This window comes from Mus caroli, chromosome 2 (assembly GCF_900094665.2).
Source record: "Mus caroli chromosome 2, CAROLI_EIJ_v1.1, whole genome shotgun sequence".
Taxonomy (NCBI): Eukaryota; Metazoa; Chordata; class Mammalia; order Rodentia; family Muridae; genus Mus; species Mus caroli.
Window position 1 is genome coordinate 127,146,135 of NC_034571.1, and position 19,772 is coordinate 127,165,906.

The window sequence follows — 19,772 nt, forward strand, 5'->3', positions numbered from 1 at the left end:
ACATTCCCCCTCCTCCCACCCCCCTCCTCCCACAGCCCCACCATATCCCTTTACCCTTCTCCTTTGAAAAGGGGAGGTCCTCTTGGCTATCAGCCCACCCTAGCAATCAAATCACTACAGGACTAGGTGGATCCTCTCCCATTGAGGCCAGATAAGGCAACCCAGTTAGGGAAACAGGTCCCAAAGGCAAGCAACAGAGTCAGGCACAGCCCCTGCTCTAATGTTGGAGAAGTCACATGAAGACTAAGCTTCACATCTGCTACATATGTGTGGGAGGGCTAGGTCCAGCACATGCTAGCTCTTTGAACCACCAGCTTCAGTCTCTGGGAGCCCCCAAGAGTCCAGGGTAGTTAACTCCTTTGGTCTTTCTGTGAAGTCCCTATCTCCTTCTGGTCCCCCAAGCTTTCCCTCAATTCTTACACAAGGCTCCCAAAGTTCCATCTAATGTTCAGCTCTGGGTCTCTGCGTCTGTTTCCACTGGCTGCTTGGTGGAGCCTTTCAGGGAACAGTTATGCTAGGATCCTGTCTGCAAGCATAACAGAATATCTAACAGTGTCAGGGATTGGTTCTTGCCCATAAGATGAGTCTCAGTTTGGACCAGTCATTGGTTGGCCATCTTTGCATCCAGTCTCTGCTCTTTACTTTGTTCCTGCACATCTTGTAGGCAGGACACATTTTAGGTCAAAGATTCTGTGGGTGGGTTGGAGTTCTCATCCCTCTGCTGGGAGTCCTGCCTGGAAGCTCGAGGTGGCAAGTTCAGGCTCCATATTCCCAACTCTTAGGAGTCTCAACTAGAGTCACCCCATAGAGTCTCTGGGGACTTCCCCATTGTCCCAGGTGTCTGAAAGGTCCTAGAGATGTCCACCCCCTCCACCCACTAATGATTTCATTTCTCTCTACCCAACTGTTCTTACACCTGATCACTCGACATTATTCCCCTCCCATCCCCTCTCCCACCCAGTTCCTTCCTTCCATCTACCTCTAATGTCCATTGTATCTGCCCTTCTGAATAAGACTCAAGCATTGTACCTTGGGCCCTCCTTGTTATTTGGCTTCTTTGGGTCTACAGATTGTAGAGTGGTTATCCTGTACTTTATGGCTAATAGCCACTTGTATGTGAAGAATATACACTACTCATCATGTCCTTTTGGATTACCTCACTCAAGATGATATTTTCTAGTTCCATACATATGCCTGCAAAACGCATGATGCCCTTATATTTTAATAGCTCAATAGTATTGGAAATAACCCAGATGACCCTCAATTGAAGAATGGTAAAGAAAATGTAGTTTATTTGCACAATGGAATACTACTCAGCTATTATTTTTGGCTTTTAATCATACTATAAATGGGTCTAATGAATTGAAGTAGTATCTGAAAAAAATTAAATTAAGATATCAGAACAGTACTGGAGAGGTGTCTAAGAGGGTAAAGGAGCTTGTTTGATAAACATGAGGTCCTGGGTTCAGATTCTCAGTGCCCATTTTTAAAACTAAATGAACCTCATAGTTCTATAACACCAGTACTGTGGTTCTGAGATAGGAATGGGGGTGGGATCTCTGGGGCTTGCTAGATGCAAGATTTTCTGAAAAAAAAAAAAGGGGGTAAGGCTCAGAGTCAAGGAAAGACCCTATGTAAAGGGAATATGCCAAAGAGGACACCCAATATCTGCATCTGGTCTATATATGCATGAGTCTATGGCTACCTATACACAAATATGTACATGTATATGTGCAAAATAAGAAATAAGAAAACTTAAAGGCTATTCATCAGATAATTGATTATGTTCTTCAGTTGAAAGCTTTCTTTGGTACATTGCCCCAAAACCTTTAATTAGTCCTATATCAGAAAAGCAATAGTCAGGAATTCTGTACAATATTCTGCAATGGCTTCCAGAAAACATTAATCAACTTGAACAGATATACTTGGAGTCAGTGGGGAATCACAATGGAAATGGCAACTTGTCAAGGAAACAGGAAAAACTGAAACCTGATTAGTTCAGACAAGTACTTAATTGCTGTTATAGTGCGGACCATGTGCTAAAAGCTGGTCATCCCCTTGTGACGTTACTTGAGGTGCTGGACCTTTAAGGTAGGAAGGCCTAGTGGCAGGAAGTCGAACCATTAGGGGTAAACCCTAGAAGGGATTTGGAACCCAGTCTTTCAGTTCTCTTGCTTCTCAGTCACCATGAGGTCAACAACAGTCTTTTATGACCTGCTTCTGCCATGAGAAAAATAAGCTATGGGAAGTCATAGCCTTCGCGAACATTTCAGATGGGAACTATAATGAGCAAGGAGAGAGAGTAGGCATCTTTAAATGACCCAGCAGGATGCACCAGGCTGGATCCGAGACTATACATTACTATGAATCAGAAAGAAAGGCTAAAAGCCAATCACCATAGCAGAAATAGCGAAGGCAAAGCATTCCAACATATGGGTCTCGACCCCTTAAGGAGTCAAACAACGCTTTCACAGGCATTGCATATGAAAGGTCCTACCTATGACATATATACATTACAATTCATAACTGTAGCAAATCACAGTTATGAAATAGGAACAAAAATAAATTTATGGTTGGCAGTCACCACAACATGACAAAGTTTACTAAAGGGCCACAGCAATAGGAAGGTTGAAAAACCACTGAACAAAGAAAAGGGTAGAGCCATTGTCAGAAAAATCCAAAGAGCACTCCAACATAGTAGAAGATGAGGATGGTAACCGGGCCTGCGCTGAGGCTCTTAGAGTGTCTTGGACGTAGGAGTAACTGCAGTGAGGTCATTCTTGTCATCTAATGATTGTTGGGACAAAGGTCCTATCAGCAGCTTGGGTCTCTGTCTGAAGTTGCTTAACTCCCTATACCAGGAATGTACAACATCCCAAGATTGTCTCTAACCAAGCTTAGTGAGTAAATCTTTTGTTTTCGGAGGGGGGGGTGTCAGTATCTATGTATACTCAACAAATTGTATAGAAACCCTGAAATATCTATACTAGTCAGGTGAATGCATGTCTCACTACACTCCCCCTGCAGCTGAGTAACCCTGAGTTATCACCCTGCCTGCCCCAGAGCCTCATATTTGCAAACAGATTCATGACATGCAACACCTTCAGACAATTCACAGCCTTCATTTTATATTTCATATAATGTATACCATGTGCTTATGTCAAGTTGAAATATTTTTATGTCACAGGTCATATAATAATTTCAAGAAAATTCTGACATTGGTCAAAATGTACAGAGGAAGATGTCAACATTCTCTATCTCCTTTTTAAAAAATCTTTCTACTACCCAGTAAAATTTACAAAATCAGATGTATACATTTCAGAATATTAAAGGTGGTATCTGTGATAGAATTTTTGTTGTTGCTTTTATTTTCAAACATTTATTGAATCTTTCTTTGGTAGATAAAGATTTTTTTTTAATATCTTGTCCCAAGGGAATAGAATAAAAGTTTTCACAAATAGAACACAAGTATTTTTTTAAATAATAATGTGTGATAGTTATACTATAATGGAAGTTTTGTGTGTGTGTGTGTGTTTATGAGAGAGACAGAGAGAGAGACAGAGACAGAGAGAGACAGAGACCGAGACAGATACAGAGACAGAGAGACAGAGGGCCTCAGTCTCCTGCCTCAGCTCCCTGAGGGCTGGAATTGGGGATTACAAGTGCATGTCATTTGGCCCAAATCATAAGAAGTCTAGCTCTTCCCAGGAGCATTTGCTAAGATAGTGCTTGGGCTACAGAGCAATGCCCATGATGATATAGGCTCATTCTGCATCATCCTCTAAAGCAACTATCTGTCATGTGGTAATAGATGTACACATAATTAAAATGATTGAGATTAGATGATTTGTACTTTGTTATTAATGAAACCATGCATATTTTAGGTTTAAAGCATTAGTTTTTAGAAATTTTGGAAAGTCTTCCTTGTCTATTACTTACTGGGTACATTTAAAGATATAACTCAATTACTGTAACAGTCTTTTGAAAAATGTTTACGGTTTCCATGGAATTACCTGCTTGTGCAATGTCTAGGAATTTTGGACATCCATTCCATCAGAATTGAAATCTATGTATCTATTAAGGCATCCAACTCACTTGCAAAACCAGCATTATAAGGAAAGGACCAGCATGCTTCTGGAGCTGCATCATACGGACTAATGTCTTCTCCAATGTGCATCCACATACCTGAGCTAAAAGCCCAACAGCTTGGATACAATCATGTTAGGAGGAAGCTGATGATACACAAAGAGACCATATGTCCTTGCTGTGATTGCCTGCTCAAGTGGAGCTTCCAGGAAACTTCCAGAAAACCTGGGACCAGGTGACAGAGCCACCTAGAACATCCAACTCAGTGAGGCCTCAACTGCAAGGTGGCACACACTTCAAGGGACAATTTCCCAGACAACTTCTCTGAATCCTGACCCGTAAAAGTATGAGCAAAATAGTACTGTTGTAGAAGCACACGTTTTGGACATTTTGTTATTCAGGATGGATAACTGAAATATTGTCTGATCCATGTTTCACTGTGAGATGGACGTTTTCGTTCATCTCAAGTTCAGGGAAGTGAATGTACATTGGAGAGGCTGTTAGTCCATATGATGCAGCCTCAGTTTATCCTTTCCTTATAATGCTGTTTTTGAAAGAGATTCACATGCCCCAATAGATGCACAGAGAACTTTTTTATGCTAAAAAATATCTCCTGAAATCATGCACACACATACACTCACACACAAGCACACGCATACAAAGGATTAAATATGCTACTGATGTTTTTCATGTCAGAGGAAATTTCTCCCTCTCTTCCTTCAAGTTAACATTCTAGCTAGTATTGTCTGGCTTATAAACAGAGAACAGCCCTCTGCAGATTCATTCCTGGTCTTTTCCCTGACCAGGGAAAGACCCTGTGCTCCCAATTTTACACAAGAGATGTTACTGGGAACTCAGTGTTCCTTCCTCTGAGTGTCCTCCAGATAGAAAGGGGCTAATGCACAGAACAAGGGATTTATAGAGTCATTCTCGAGGCCATTTCTCTAACACAGGATTTATTTATTCTGTCTTTTCAATTGCTTCCATTGTGCTAGATGCAATATTTCATAAATGCAACCTAAGACTGTGCTAGGCTACTTTTCCTACAGCCACATGATGCTATTGGCTAATGTTATGGCTGTCATCAGATGGAAATCCCAGAGTTTTGCCATCTGTGCTGTGGCCAAGCCAGCTCATTCTCATGCAGCTGACTTCTGAACCTAAACAGAACCTGAAACTTGGTTCTGTTTTATGTCATTTGATTGGTGTCTGCCCAGTGTGTCTTTGGTAGTTGAGATCATCTTTATTCTTGGGTTTTTCACTTAAGGATTTTTCTGTTGTTTGGTTTTTACACTTTATTTTATTTTTTGTGTGCTTCATACATGAACATTTCCTCTGTATCACCCTCTCCCATCCTCCTCTCTAACTCTGCCCTTCTAAATTCATGACATCCTTATTCTACTATTGACATATTATTGTCACACTTATACATGTGGATATGCATATATCCTACTGAGTCTATTTAGCATTGCTCATATATACATAGAGAGAGAGCTAACCACTGGAGGTTAAACAACCTTTATCAGAGCTTATCCTTCAAGAAAACTTACTCTCTCTCTTTTAGCAGCCTACAGCTCTTCATCAAGGGGGTGAAACCTCACAGAATTTCCTACATTTGTCTTGTTTAGGTGACCATATTGCTGTGATCTCATGGATATATTTTTCCTTTCCTGCCTAGGACACTTTCTCCAGGGGGAATCCTAGTCCTCCGATTCTTACAATACTCCTGCACTCTCCCTTTCTTCCATGATGTTCCTGGGTACTTTCTCTAGCTCCTCCATTGGGGGCCCTGTGTTCCATCCAATAGCTGACTATGAGCATCCACTTCTGTGTTTGCCAGGCACCGGAATAGCCTCACAAGAGACAGCTATATCAGGGACCTTTCAGCAAAATCTTGCTAGCATATGCAATGTTGTCTGCATTTGGAGGCTGATTATGGGATGGATCTGACAACATTTTGGCAAGACGTCTTAGCTGTAGGCATTATATAGGAGATGTACCAACTGGGCCCAGGTATTCCATGCCCAGTTATTCTGTACATTTAACCAAGTTCAGCCCTCTTTAATATTCTCTGCTACATAAGGAAGCCTCTTTGAAGGCAGATGATGGTTACAGATACTTGTGGATATAAGCATACATATTTAGATCCAGTTAAAACTCATATGAGTTTAGGAAATGGTATTAGTAGGTACTCTCTAGAGTCTATGACCTCTCTAGTAAAGGGTACTTGGCTAGGTTTATAGTAACAGGCATGAATTCCCTTCCCCTGAGAGTTTACTTAAGTCCAATAAAGCACATGTTAGTTACTCCCAAGATAAAAGTGCCACTATTGAACAATTGATGACATAGTGATTAACTGGTCATAGTGGTCCATAGGCTTTACCACTTGCATACCATTTCCAGATACTATGGGAGCCAGTCCTCGTGGAGGAGGTTTCAAGTTAATTCCAGCTACATTCCTCCAAGTCCTGTAACTGAAGTGTATGATGTCTTCAGCAATAGGCAAGTTCATATTCCAGAAGGCAACTCAGGGCAATGGTAATAGGTCATATTGCTTTGAAAGAGTCTTATAATCGCCTAACAAACAATTTAAGGGAAAATGTCCCATATCTGGCACAGGGAGCTTTCTTTGATAGTTCGTGGCTCTTGGGAGAGCACCACCACCAGAGAATTCTATAAACAGACTCACACACATACACACACATGAACACATGCACTCGCTCACTCATGTGCTCGAACACATACACACAAATACATATCTATACATAGATATGTAAAATTACAGAATAATAATGTTTATTTGGCTTTCTCCAGCATCTTGTATTGTTTATCTCTCCTCCCACCTCAGTCACTTAAAGTTTTAACTGTGAATCCCACCTATGCACTTTCACCTCTAAAGTTCTATTAGCCCAATTCCATTAGAACACAGAGTTCCTTACCAATGCAGAGTAAGCAGGGGTGAAAGATCCCAAGCATAAACAGCCTCATTGTTTCATCCAATTAGCGTGAATGTCTTGCCAAAATGTTGTCAGATCCATCCCATAGTCAGCCTCCAAATGCAGACACCATTGCATATGCCAGCAAGATTTTGCTGAAAGGTCCCTGATATAGCTGTCTCTTGTGAGGCTATTCCAGTGCCTGGCAAACACAGAAGTTGATGCTCATAGTCAGCTATTGGATGGAACACAGGGCCCCAATGGAGGAGCTAGAGGAAGTAACCAAGGAGCTAAAGGGGTCTGCAACCCTATAGGAGAATCAACAATATGAACTAACCAGTACCCCCAGAGCTCATGTCTCTAACTGCATATATATTAGAAGATGGCCTAGTCAGCCATCATTGGGAAGAGAGGCCCCTTGGTCTTGCAAACTTTATATGCCTCAGTACAGGGGAATACCAGGGTCAAGAAGTGGGAGTAGGTGGGTAGGGGAGTCAGGCACAGAGGGTATAGGGGACTTTTGGGATAGCATTTGTAGTGTAAAATAAGAAAATACCTAATTAAAAAAAATTAAAAGAAGAAGCATAATATCCATAGAATGCTCTAATGTTTAAAACAAAATAAGAAAGCACATAAATTTAACATAATTTATTTGGAGATAGCCCAATTCCTAAAATATTTAAATTATCCCTCAATAATCTTCCAAAGGCTTTAAATCACATACATAATAATAAATTCTAAAATATTGCAATATTTTGTTACATTAAAAATAGACAACCACTGTGTGTCTTCAAACAAAAAGAATACTTTAAATATACACAATAAAATAATCTTTATTGTATGATTTTTACAGTAACATAAAATAATAATGAAAGCTCCCTCGAAGACACTAATCCCTATTTTAATGTTTCACTACTATCTTGAAAGGTCACACACCATTTCTGAAGGTCAGACCTGAACTATGAGTTTTGTTTTCTGAGCCATGGCAGCCATAGATGGCTAGAAATGAGATAGACGCCACTGGGCTGGACCAGGGAGCAGTCCAGGGTTCTGGGGACACAGAAGAGGGCTGGGAAGGGGGAACACAAGAGGGTGGGAAGGTATCTTCAATATTGAGCTGGAAGATTTTATAAGAGAATAATTGTGCATAGGAGGTCAATAAACATCCTGAACCATTTGGGTTCTTCAAAGGTTTCTCTTTAGGAAAGGTTTTTTCCTCTTCTTAATATATAACTATATATAACTTAATATATAACTTAATATATAACTATAACTCATATATATATATATATATATATATATATATATATGAGTATAAATTTAGCTAGTGTTTGTGAGAGTGGGGCCTGCACACATTATCTGGTCAGACAAGCCTTCTTTTTCATCACCTCTTTCTGTGCCCAATTGGGGGGGGGGGGGAAGAGTGCTCATAAGTGGAGCAAGGGTGCAGTTGGGTGTCTGTGCTGCTCAGTGAGAAGTCACACCAGCCATTTGGAAGCCCCACCTCCAAGGGAGGTGTTCCCAGAAGGGTCCTCAGAATCAGGGACTCTTTATGCCATTACTGGTAGATAAATTTCATCTCTACTGGTGGTGGCCTCTTGTTGACTCCGAAACTTGTCACCCTGTCACCAGCTAGGTGTGAAGGCTTGGCTGCCCTCTGATGAGTGGATACTTGACAGTCCTCTCTCTCCCTTGCTGTTCTGACTGTCCCATAGGCTGCCAGTCTCTGTGTGTATGTCCAAGGTCAGAAGAGCACCATCAGGAGAGACTGCCTTTGGATTGAGTTCCCAAATTAAAATCATCACACCAGGGTGCAATTTTAATCTAAAAACTTAAAGACTTTTCTTTTTAAAAAAAAAAAAGTTTTCTGGTATTACTTTAAAATTAGAGTGTAGCCACTCTACTAGTCAGAATAAATACATATATAATTAATGAGTAAAAAGACATGAGTTACTACATTATTTTGTTTTATTTTCTTCTTATCTAAAACCTCTTTGTAGAATTCATTATTTGGTTATTCTGTTTGAAGTTTTCTGTTTATTCCAGTTCATATGTGTAGAACGTGTTCACCTCTCTTGATGCTGTTTTTTACAATACCTACAACAGAGCCCAGGGCTTGGAACTACTCTAGAGAGATGTTGAGTGCAGTAGAGGAGTCCTTCCTTTTTATTTTTCAGTTACACTTATCTGTACTTATTTGTGGGTAGCATTGCAACTCAGTATGTTACAGTGTGTAATGATCTAATAAGGATAATGATAGTCTCTGGCTCCTAAAGTATCTCTTCTATGTGTTGTGAACCTTGGCGCCCTGCTCCTCTAGTCATCTTGCAATGTATAATTAACTGCTCTCAACCACATCTGGCCTGGGTTACTATGTAACAGAACGACATTATAATTCTTTTTTTTTTTTGGTTTTGTTTTGTTTTGTGTGTGTGTGTGTGTGTGTGTGTGTGTGTGTGTGTGTTTCCGTGGTAGCTGCAAGAGAACCAGGTATTTGAAAGCCTTCTCAGGACATTCTAGCATGCAGGAAAGTTGAAGGTCACTAATTCAAAGATGACCAGAGACATCTGCATATTCTTTACTGACTTTTCCTCCTTGGCCACCTCTTAAGAAGACTGTCAGCCTTACCTCCAATGGAGACAGCCCCATGCTCACTTTGGTGTTCAGTGAATGTTTTTAAGCATTATTATTTGCTTCATTGTGAATTGTTTCCTGTCCTTCCAAGAGATTGCATGTTTATGGATAACATAAACCTTGCTCTCCTCCTTTCTTTTTGTGGAAATCCCAGGGAGCACCCCTGCCTCACGTGTGAGTCAATTCAGTCGTATACATGGGAGGTAAGCCATTTCCTTTCCTGGTTCTACACATCCTCAGTCCACATCTTTAAAAGAGAAGACACGTGGCATTGCTATCTCTTTGTTATAACCCAAATTACACAGTACTCTTCCATCAACATGACTGCCAAAATGTTAAATGAATAAAAGAATTAAGATGAATTGACCATGCCATAACTAGAAAGAGCAACAGGCTTGGACCCAGCCCCCAAAGGCTAGGCATTGTTGCATTTGAAGACCAGGCAGAGAAGTTTAAATCTTTCTTGGGCTCCTCACTGCAGTAAGGCACTTTATCCTCTCAGGCCCTAGGAAGCTAGCACACTTTTCCAAAGGGAAAATTAATTTTCACCAGAAACAACGAGTGTAATCTAACATGAGCAAACAATCTCCTTCTGTTTATAATGACCCTGGCCCTTCCTCTTGTGAAAAGCAAATGAAGAAACAAGCACAGCATGGGGTGGCAGCGCACATCTGACCCCTAGAAGACTTGGCGGATGTTCAGAAGCCACCACAGCAGTAGAAAAAGAGTCCTTTCTTAGCCAGCTGGACTGATGCTTTCAGATCCTTCCACTTCTGCTCCTATAGGAAAGGGTGGGGCGTCTTGATTTATTCACATCATCAGAGAAACTCTATAGCTCAGCTTCTTGGGCATTGAAAAGAAAGAAAGCGCTGCATATCATCTGTGGGCAACACTCAACATGCACATGAGTTACCTGGGGATCTTGTTAAATGCAAATTCTGAGCTTTGTGTGGGAACACAGATTCTGCATTTCTAACAGGCTCCCGGTAGATGCTCCCGTTGCCAGTCTATAGGGCTCTCTCCAGTATCCAGGAAACAGACAACATATAGGAAAATAAGAATGACCGCCAAGCACTTTTCATCTCTGCCCTTTAATCTTGTGCTTATTTGCAGGACTAAATTAGTTTTCTTTAATAGTTTATAATAATTAGAGAAGACTATTGTTCTTCTCCTTTCCATCTCATTTGCTTTTTGTGATGGAAAAGCCTCCTCTAAACTATTTTAGATTACAAGGTGATTTTCTGGAGAGGGAAAAAAAAATACTGAAAGGAAAAAAATTTGTAACATAATAAGATGCATTCTATTTTAAGTAAATAGTGTGTGTATGTGTGTGTGTGTGTGTGTGTCTGTCTGTCTGTCTGTCTGTCTTTGGTAAGTTATATCAACCTCAATTTCTAAACACCACAAAATATAATTACACTTACTTACTAGCCAGATTAAATATTGCTCAGATAGGTAGTCTTCTAGAATTGTTATAAAACACACAGGACAAATGCTTGCAATACTTAAATGATTCATGCCTGGTGGAATTGTGTTTACATGTTAGTTGGTAGTTTACTGAGCTATGATTCTTCCGTTAACTCTGCTATTCAAGTCTGTGGCACACAAGCAATCCAGTATGCTCATATGAACGTGTTTGGAGTGTGAACTTCTATCTGTAGTCTAATTAGCTGTCTAGACTTACTAGATTTACCCTCAAAGTTCTATTTCCCCAGAGCATGCTCAGCAAGGTGAGCGCTTGTAACTCTCACCTGTCATTTAAACCAATGAAAGGAGCTTCCTGCCTACCTGCTTAACGTAAAAATCACTGAGATTCTTGGAATAGTAATTTTCCTGGGTTATTAACAATACATTAAGTAAGGTCATTTATTTTGTTATTAATAATTAGAAAAATATTTACCCATTAAAAGAAAAAGCAAAATACTGAAAATGATTTAAAGGATACAAACTATCTACACAGTAATTCTTAACATCTTTTCATCACTACTTAGTTTTTCATAATTAAAATTTAATTACAAAATTCATTTAAGTACATAAAATGGACCAACTTTCTATGACTGGTTATCAAATAAACTCTGTTATTCTTTTTAAATTATTATTTATTAATATTATTGTTAATTATTTATTAATTTTATGTGCCTTGCCTATATATTGTCTGTGTACCATATGTGGGCCTGGTGCCTAAGGAGGCCGGAATATGGAATCAGATTCCTTGTGATTAGAGTTAGAGACTGTTGTGAGCAGCTTTGTGGGTGCTGGGAATTGAACCCTGGTCTTCTGAAAGTGCAGACAGTTCTCTTAACCACTGAAACATCTCTCCAGAACCTGATTCTTATTTTTTAAAGTGTGTCATATTAGTAATTTTCTATAATATTTAAAGCTTGCATTTATTTAATTAATTTGCATTTGGGCTCAAAGAAAATACATTCGTAAGCTTTTGTGAAGTCCTAGATTGGAAGTCCTAGAGTGTGTCCCACTGATTAAGAGCACATGTTTTTCCAGTGGACTTGAGTTCAGTGTCAAGAGATAGAAGAAAATAACAGAGGCAGAAAAATTATAGAGGTGATGGAAAGTGTGAAATAGAACTGTTTCTTTTGCCTTCATGGTATCAACCAATAAACCATACACTATTTCCAAACCACGTCCAGCACAGAATAAATAAACGTAAGAATGGCATTCCAACTCATTTGTCCAAAGTTCAAAGTGCTGACTCCTTCCCAGGAGTCACCATCACCACAATCTTTACCTTGGAAATGACATCTGGAGTGGTTATGCCAATGGCTTCATACAGCTTATGTTGAAATTTTTGTCTAACTCCATGGTAACCATGACAAAGTCGATTTCAGTACTTACCATTATAATGAACATAAAGAACTCCTGACCTAATTGTTTGCCAACAAAAATGAAATTGCCTAACGTTAGTGTCTATTGTTCTGTTGGATCCTGGAAACCCATCGTAAGGTACAAATATTCAGAAACTATGTCTTCAATTACACTCTAGAATTACACTATGATTTAAGAAGGTGGTTTCCATTTGCCTGGAAATTAAAAGATGTAGATTCTTGGCTTGTTTGGTCACTCACTTTTTGAGCTTGAATAAAATAATCAAAGTTCTTAAGCCTTAATTTAATCTATGAAATAAGACCTGTTTTGTATCAGCATGTCTGAAGTGCTTTTCATCGAAACAATATATAAATTATCAACTTGTAATTTTCAGTAAATGGAAACCCTGTTCCCCTCCTCACTTATCCAAAGCTTTGTCTAACAATTGGGTTTTTGGTTTTTGTTTTTCATTTTTTGTTTTTTCTTTCCCCAAAGGTTTCTGGGAAACTTCTACTAGTCTTTCTGAATCATTAATGAAGCTACAGACTACATATCCTGGACAAAACAAATTCGCATAGACCACAAATGTCACAGATTGTTTGTAAAGCAGTGGGTACTGACAAGTTGATAGAGACAACACTATACCCAATGTTGGTTGATTTCAGCACCTTGAAGAAAGCTCACTATAGGCTTCCTATAAGGGTCCTTCCTTCAAGTTTTCAGGTGATGCATTTTGAGATGTGCAGTCTCATCTTAAAGACAAAGAGGAGCCAACCTTCTAAGTCTTGTTCGACACAGAAGTGCCGTATAAGCATTTGAAAGAATACAAAAGTGTGCCTGATAAGAATGGGAGGCAGCCTTATATCAATGGAGACTTAACCTTGCCAACCTACTGCCAGCAGTTTAAATTGACCATTGAGGAAGGTCTGAAAGCACAGAAGCTGGAGAACAATGAGGACAAACTGGAACTATCATTAGTTCCTCCAACTCACTCAACATCCACTGCACCTATCAGGACTTGAGTTTCCATGTGTCTGTCACTGTTAAGTGTGAAGATATGACCTCACTCTAGAAGGAAGGAAATGGAGTTCCCTGGCTGGGGTTGATAGCTCTTCAGTACACCGAGTCTATATTTTGAGACTCTCTAAATAGTGAAGGGATGAGAGGTCTCATATACAATTTCTTGTACCCATGTTTTCCCCAGGATTTCTACACAGCCAACTTCTTTATTTGTTTTTACTTTCTTGATGTCTTTTCCTCCTAATTACTGTCCTTATTTTCCCCTTGCAATAAAGATAATTGATTGACACAGGCTCAGTTTTTAATTATAGTTTGAGCTAGGTAAATGTTTGAAAAACAGTCTAAAAGAGAAGAGTGATTAACTGATCAGGTAGACCAGTTCTGCTAGTATAAAGAGAAGTGACATAAAACTAGAAACTCAAGCTGAATGCAGACCAGGAATATTTGCAAAGGGCACCGAGATATCATATGTGTATGATGATGAAACATTTAGGATTTCTTCAAAGTTAATGACATGCACTGACTTTTAAAATGATTGTGCATATCCTATGTACTCAGATATGAAGGAGTCACACTGTAAATTCTGTTCCATACAAATGTTTGTGGCTGAGTTCTATGCTTGATACTTTTCCGCTACTTTGAGAAACACTGGAGACACATCACCTTGTAAAGAGAAACAGTTAATTTGGGCTAATAGGTTTTAGGTGTCGGGGAGTGGTCTTTGTTAAGGAGAGATATATCATGGTATACATTGTCATACAGTGAAATTGCACTCCACATAGCCAGGAAGCAATATATAAGAAGTTTCACAAGACTTTCTCCCAGTAACCTAAAGACCCAGCCATCACAATGGGCATTTCCTGTTGAATTTTCTACTACTTCCTAACAACACCAAAGCAGAGGACTAAACTTTTAAAACAGGCACTGGGGACACCTAAGATCCAAACTAGAACAGATACCCAAGAACTTTCTGTTCATTTCCAGTGCACAGAGGTAAGGCTCCAACAGGGAAGTGATTAAGGTTTACTCAAAGAAAGATAGCTGAAAGGAGGTGGCGAATCAGAGCTTTTCAATTCACCCAAAACCTCTCCTCAGGGGTAGAGTTTGGCTTTCCTATGACCAGCAAGTCAATATTGGCAATAGTTCAGCCACTAAAGCAATCTCCAGTAAGCTACTGAAACCACAGAGGACTTTGAAACACAGCGTCTGGGTTTCAGTGTTATTCCCAAGAAATGTCCATAGTCTTCCCCTAACACTTCTCTCCGTGAGGAATGGAAACAAGGAACGAGTAGAAACCCTAGCTGAGTCATAGCATCTGGTGAGGACTTTTCTGCTGTCAAAGGACCTGAGAGACCATCAAGAGTAGTGTTGGCTTCTAAGAGAAGCTTTTCCTGCAAGAAGGTGAGTGAGCCTCAGATTTCTAACTCGGGCAGAATATGTCTATGAGAAGGAAGGAAAGGGAGTCACTGTGTTCACACCGGCAGGTGCTTTCAAAGCAGAGAGCATGCCCAGGACCACACAGCCTCAAGTGCGATGGGTTTGGGTTCCCCTAAGTGAAATGTTCAGCGATGTTGTTTGGCCCTCAAGCCTTGATCAGAGCTTAGGTTCCCTCCCTTGCCTCTTGCTTTAGTTCAGTGTTTTGCTTGACTCTGAGTCATAAGCTCCTTAAGCTGGCAGGAAACCCAGAATTGGGCTGGCAGCTCCCTCTCCCCCAAGCAGAGGGAGTGTCTTGGCTGACACCTAAGCAACCTTTTCCATCTCAGACATGTAACAGAACCAATGAACATTAGCAGAACGGAGGCCGGGCTGCATTCACAGAGTAGGGGAAAAGAGAAGCCATCCTGGAGAAATGCATTAGCTCAAACTATGGTTTAGGAAAAATAGTTCATGGGATTACCTCAGCCATCCACTAAATCCTTTAAATGTTTTGTGCTATCCACCTAAACCATCTCTGGTCAAGCTTCCAGCCTTTCCACATGGTTTGCTTCCATGCTCCTTCCAGTGTCTAATCGACACTTCTAGTGATACTTGTCTTTATTATCTTCTAAAATACAGCTAGTCAGAATACAGAAGTGAAGCGCCCATGCCAAGGGTCGTCCTTACTTAGAGTTTCCATCTGAACAAATCAGGGGAAAGCTTCTTTGCTCCAAAACCAGCAGAATTTCCACTTGACTTTGTTAAGAACGGGGAAGATATGACCAGAGAGAGAGGGGGGACAAAATTATCCGTCGTTGACACCCAGTCAGTTGTCAAATTAACTCCAGCAAGGAACAAGCATACCAGCAAAGAAAGAATCAGACTTTGGAGAGGAAAGTTTGGCATGTAAAAGGTATTCACTGATTGCTACAATGTGGGTGACCCTGCGGTTCAGGGGAAGGGAATGTGGGGTCTGAACACCTGCATAGAGAAAATCTGCCAAAACACTGAGAGTGTTGAAAATCATGGCAGAATCTTGGAATCTGTCCTGACCTCCTTCATAGATTTTCCTTTAACCAACCTGGTACTCAAGTGTAGGACTGCGACTTGGCAAGTTCTCTACATAGAGACCTCAACAGAAAATGTCCATCGCACTTGAACCCATCCCGACACTATACAGCACCCTTCTCAGTTCTGTCTTGGATGAAATCTCCCATCATCATTTTCCTCTCACTGGCTCTCAGCCACCCTCGGTTTCCTCAGTTTCCCTTCTCTCCGGAGGCACCACTCCTCACCCAGGGCACTAACCTGTTTTTGATCGAATGTTCCTCTGTTTTTGTTGCCTGTGCCATCACACAGTGCCTTCTGGTTGCTCACACTAGGGTTCTGCTCTCAATCAAGTGTTTGACCTCCAGAAAGTAGTCTTCACTCAACTGATTTAATGAAATAAAAAAATGGTAAAACAACAAAACTCTAAAATATTTGAAAAGGACTCTTCTTGAAAAATTAAAATTTGCCAATTCTGAATGTGTAAAATAACATATCTCACTGTCTGAGAGAAACCTCTACAAAATAGCTCTATTTCCTATATTAAAAATGTGTGCAGTTTTGTTATGAATTGAGCTCTTTATTTTAAGAGACACTGCCTCTTTGTTTATTTCAGATATGAGCAGCTACACAGCTGCTCACCAACTCAGTACTAGTTATGAGAGATAACACTGAGTTGTTATGAATAATGTGTTAATCGTGCCACACCTGTGTGCAAAGGGTCTTGGAAGAAAGACTCCAAGCTGAATATAAAATGATTTTATATCCAAATTTCCAGGGCAGAGAGGAAAGCAGGTTCATCTCTGTTGTGTTGCAACAGTTCCACATGGTCCTCACTTTGCAGTCAGTGCAGAAGGGGTGTACCCTCGAGTCTCACTCTCGGTGCCCATTTGGAATTTCCGAAAGCCAAACTTTCTGTGGAGAGCATGATCTTTACACTACTACACCCAAGTGAAAGACTTCGTGTCTTCATGTTTGGGTGCCGTGGATCTAATTTGACAGTTTTGGTTTAGGATTGGATTATGAAGGAGTAGAAACAACAGGAGAAAATATCTCAATCGCCAGTTCTGTTAAGAATTGGAAATCTCGCATGGCGCGGACCCCGGGCCCGGCCCCGTTGTGTCCTGGAGGCGGCAAAGCACAACTTTCCTCGGCGTTTCCTCCCGCGGTCGGACTGCTGCTGCCGGCCCCGCCGCCGCCGCCGCTGCTGCTGCTGCTTATTCCCCTGCTTCTCTTCTCCCGGCTCTGTGGTGCCTTAGCTGGATCAATTATTGTGGAGCCACATGTCACAGCAGTGTGGGGAAAGAATGTTTCATTAAAGTGTTTAATTGAAGTGAATGAAACTATAACCCAGATCTCATGGGAGAAGATACATGGCAAAAGTACACAGACTGTTGCAGTTCATCATCCTCAGTATGGATTCTCTGTTCAAGGAGATTATCAGGGAAGAGTCTTGTTTAAAAACTATTCACTTAATGATGCAACAATTACTCTGCATAACATAGGCTTCTCAGATTCTGGAAAATATATATGCAAAGCCGTTACATTCCCACTTGGAAATGCTCAGTCCTCTACAACTGTGACTGTGTTAGTTGAACCCACGGTGAGCCTGATAAAAGGGCCGGATTCTTTAATTGATGGAGGGAATGAGACAGTAGCAGCCGTTTGTGTAGCAGCCACTGGAAAGCCAGTCGCACAGATTGACTGGGAAGGTGATCTTGGTGAAATGGAATCTACTATAACTTCTTTTCCTAATGAAACAGCAACGATTGTCAGCCAATACAAGCTATTTCCCACAAGATTTGCTCGAGGAAGGCGAATTACTTGTGTTGTAAAACATCCAGCCTTAGAAAAGGACATTCGATACTCTTTCATACTAGACATACAGTATGCTCCTGAAGTTTCAGTAACAGGATATGATGGAAATTGGTTCGTGGGAAGAAAAGGTGTCAACCTCAAGTGTAATGCTGATGCAAATCCTCCGCCCTTCAAGTCCGTGTGGAGCAGGTTGGATGGACAATGGCCCGATGGTTTATTGGCGTCAGATAATACTCTTCATTTTGTCCATCCATTGACTATCAATTATTCTGGCGTTTATGTCTGTAAAGTATCAAATTCCCTTGGTCAAAGAAGTGATCAAAAGGTTATCTACATTTCAGATCCTCCTACCACCACCACCCTTCAGCCGACAGTTCAGTGGCATTCCTCACCTGCTGACGTCCAGGATATAGCAACAGAGCATAAAAAATTGCCCTTTCCATTGTCAACTTTGGCAACACTTAAGGATGACACAGTTGGCACCATCATTGCTAGTGTAGTGGTGGGGCTCTCTTCTTAGTGCTTGTAAGCATTTTGGCTAGGATATTCTGCTATAGGAGACGACGGACGTTTCGTGGAGACTACTTTGCCAAAAACTACATTCCACCATCAGACATGCAGAAAGAATCGCAGATTGATGTTCTTCACCAGGATGAGCTTGATTCTTACCCCGACAGTGTAAAAAAGGAAAACAAAATCCCAGTGAACAACCTCATCNGTAAAGACTACTTAGAGGAGCCTGAGAAAACACAGTGGAATAATGTAGAGAACCTCACTAGGTTTGAAAGACCGATGGATTACTATGAAGATCTAAAAATGGGAATGAAGTTCGTCAGTGATGAACGCTACAATGAAAGTGAAGATGGTTTGGTTTCTCATGTAGATGGCTCCATAATTTCCAGGAGGGAGTGGTATGTCTAACAGCCACTGACGCGACTTCACTATGTACAAGGTTTCATTCACACTAGTTGACCATTTTCAGATTGTTCATACTTTTTCTTGAGGAAGAATAAGCTTTTTCAAGTTGATTTCGAGCTTACTTTTTATATTCTGATCTGACAAATGAAAATGTAAAACCTGGGTTCAATGTATCTGAGCTGCTTTACAGTTTTCACTGCTATACTACTGTCTCAAGATTTAAATTCTAATGCAGAGTACTTTATTGGTCTGAGGCACACAGGTAAGAAAGATGTCAACATTAAATGTATGACGTTTTTGGTACAAAAATTAAAAACAGAAAAAAAAGAAACTACCTTGGCATTGTGTATTAAATATTTACCTAAGACTATAATCTCAAGTATAATGATTGTGTAACATATACCTCTCAAAACTTATCACCACTAAGAATACTCCATCAAAATTGACAGTAAAACTCATTCAAGAAATGCTTATATATTTTTAGTATACTAAAATCATTCATNCTGATGGAGTATCTTTTCATCGTCAAACATTATTTTCTAAGTTTCTATATAGATAGGATCTTTACCTCTGCATTTAAATGAGCCTTGCCATAATTACTGTAGAGTGGCTTTTCAAAGATATTTTGTTGCACTAAAACTGTGGCCATAAACTAAGTGAACACGATGTGTGGAAGAGCATAACTAGCTGTTCAATATTTTTGTCTAAAATACATGCAAGAGTAATAAAATATATGCCTCCTGACACAATAATTACTAATTTTTTCATCTCTGGAAGAAAATTGTTCAGTTGTTTTGTGAATGTGGCTTTGGTACACGAAGCATTAACCTTATCTTAATGCTTTATTTGCTAAGCGGATGAATAGTGACGCAAGCGCGGTACAGGACAGAGAGGGTATTTGAGTCTGCTTGTGTGCCAGAGTTAGACATGAGCTGCTCCAGCCAGGAACCTATACGAAGAGTTTTCTAATCTTCTTGTTTTAGTTATTTAATGTTGGTATTGTTCAAACGGGTACATGTACAAAACAATATTAAAATAAGCTTTGAAGCTTGAGGTTTCTTTAGAGAAATCTGG

The 19,772-nt window shown here is 40.2% G+C and overlaps 1 pseudogene across 1 annotated transcript; it reads left to right on the top strand.

The window, feature by feature from the left end:
* Positions 1 to 17,052: 17,052 nt before the first annotated feature.
* On the top strand, positions 17,053 to 19,442 carry LOC110289262 (annotated as a pseudogene). The gene has a single exon (XR_002377327.1). The product of XR_002377327.1 is annotated as a nectin-3 pseudogene (transcript).
* The last annotated feature ends 330 nt before the right edge of the window (positions 19,443 to 19,772 follow it).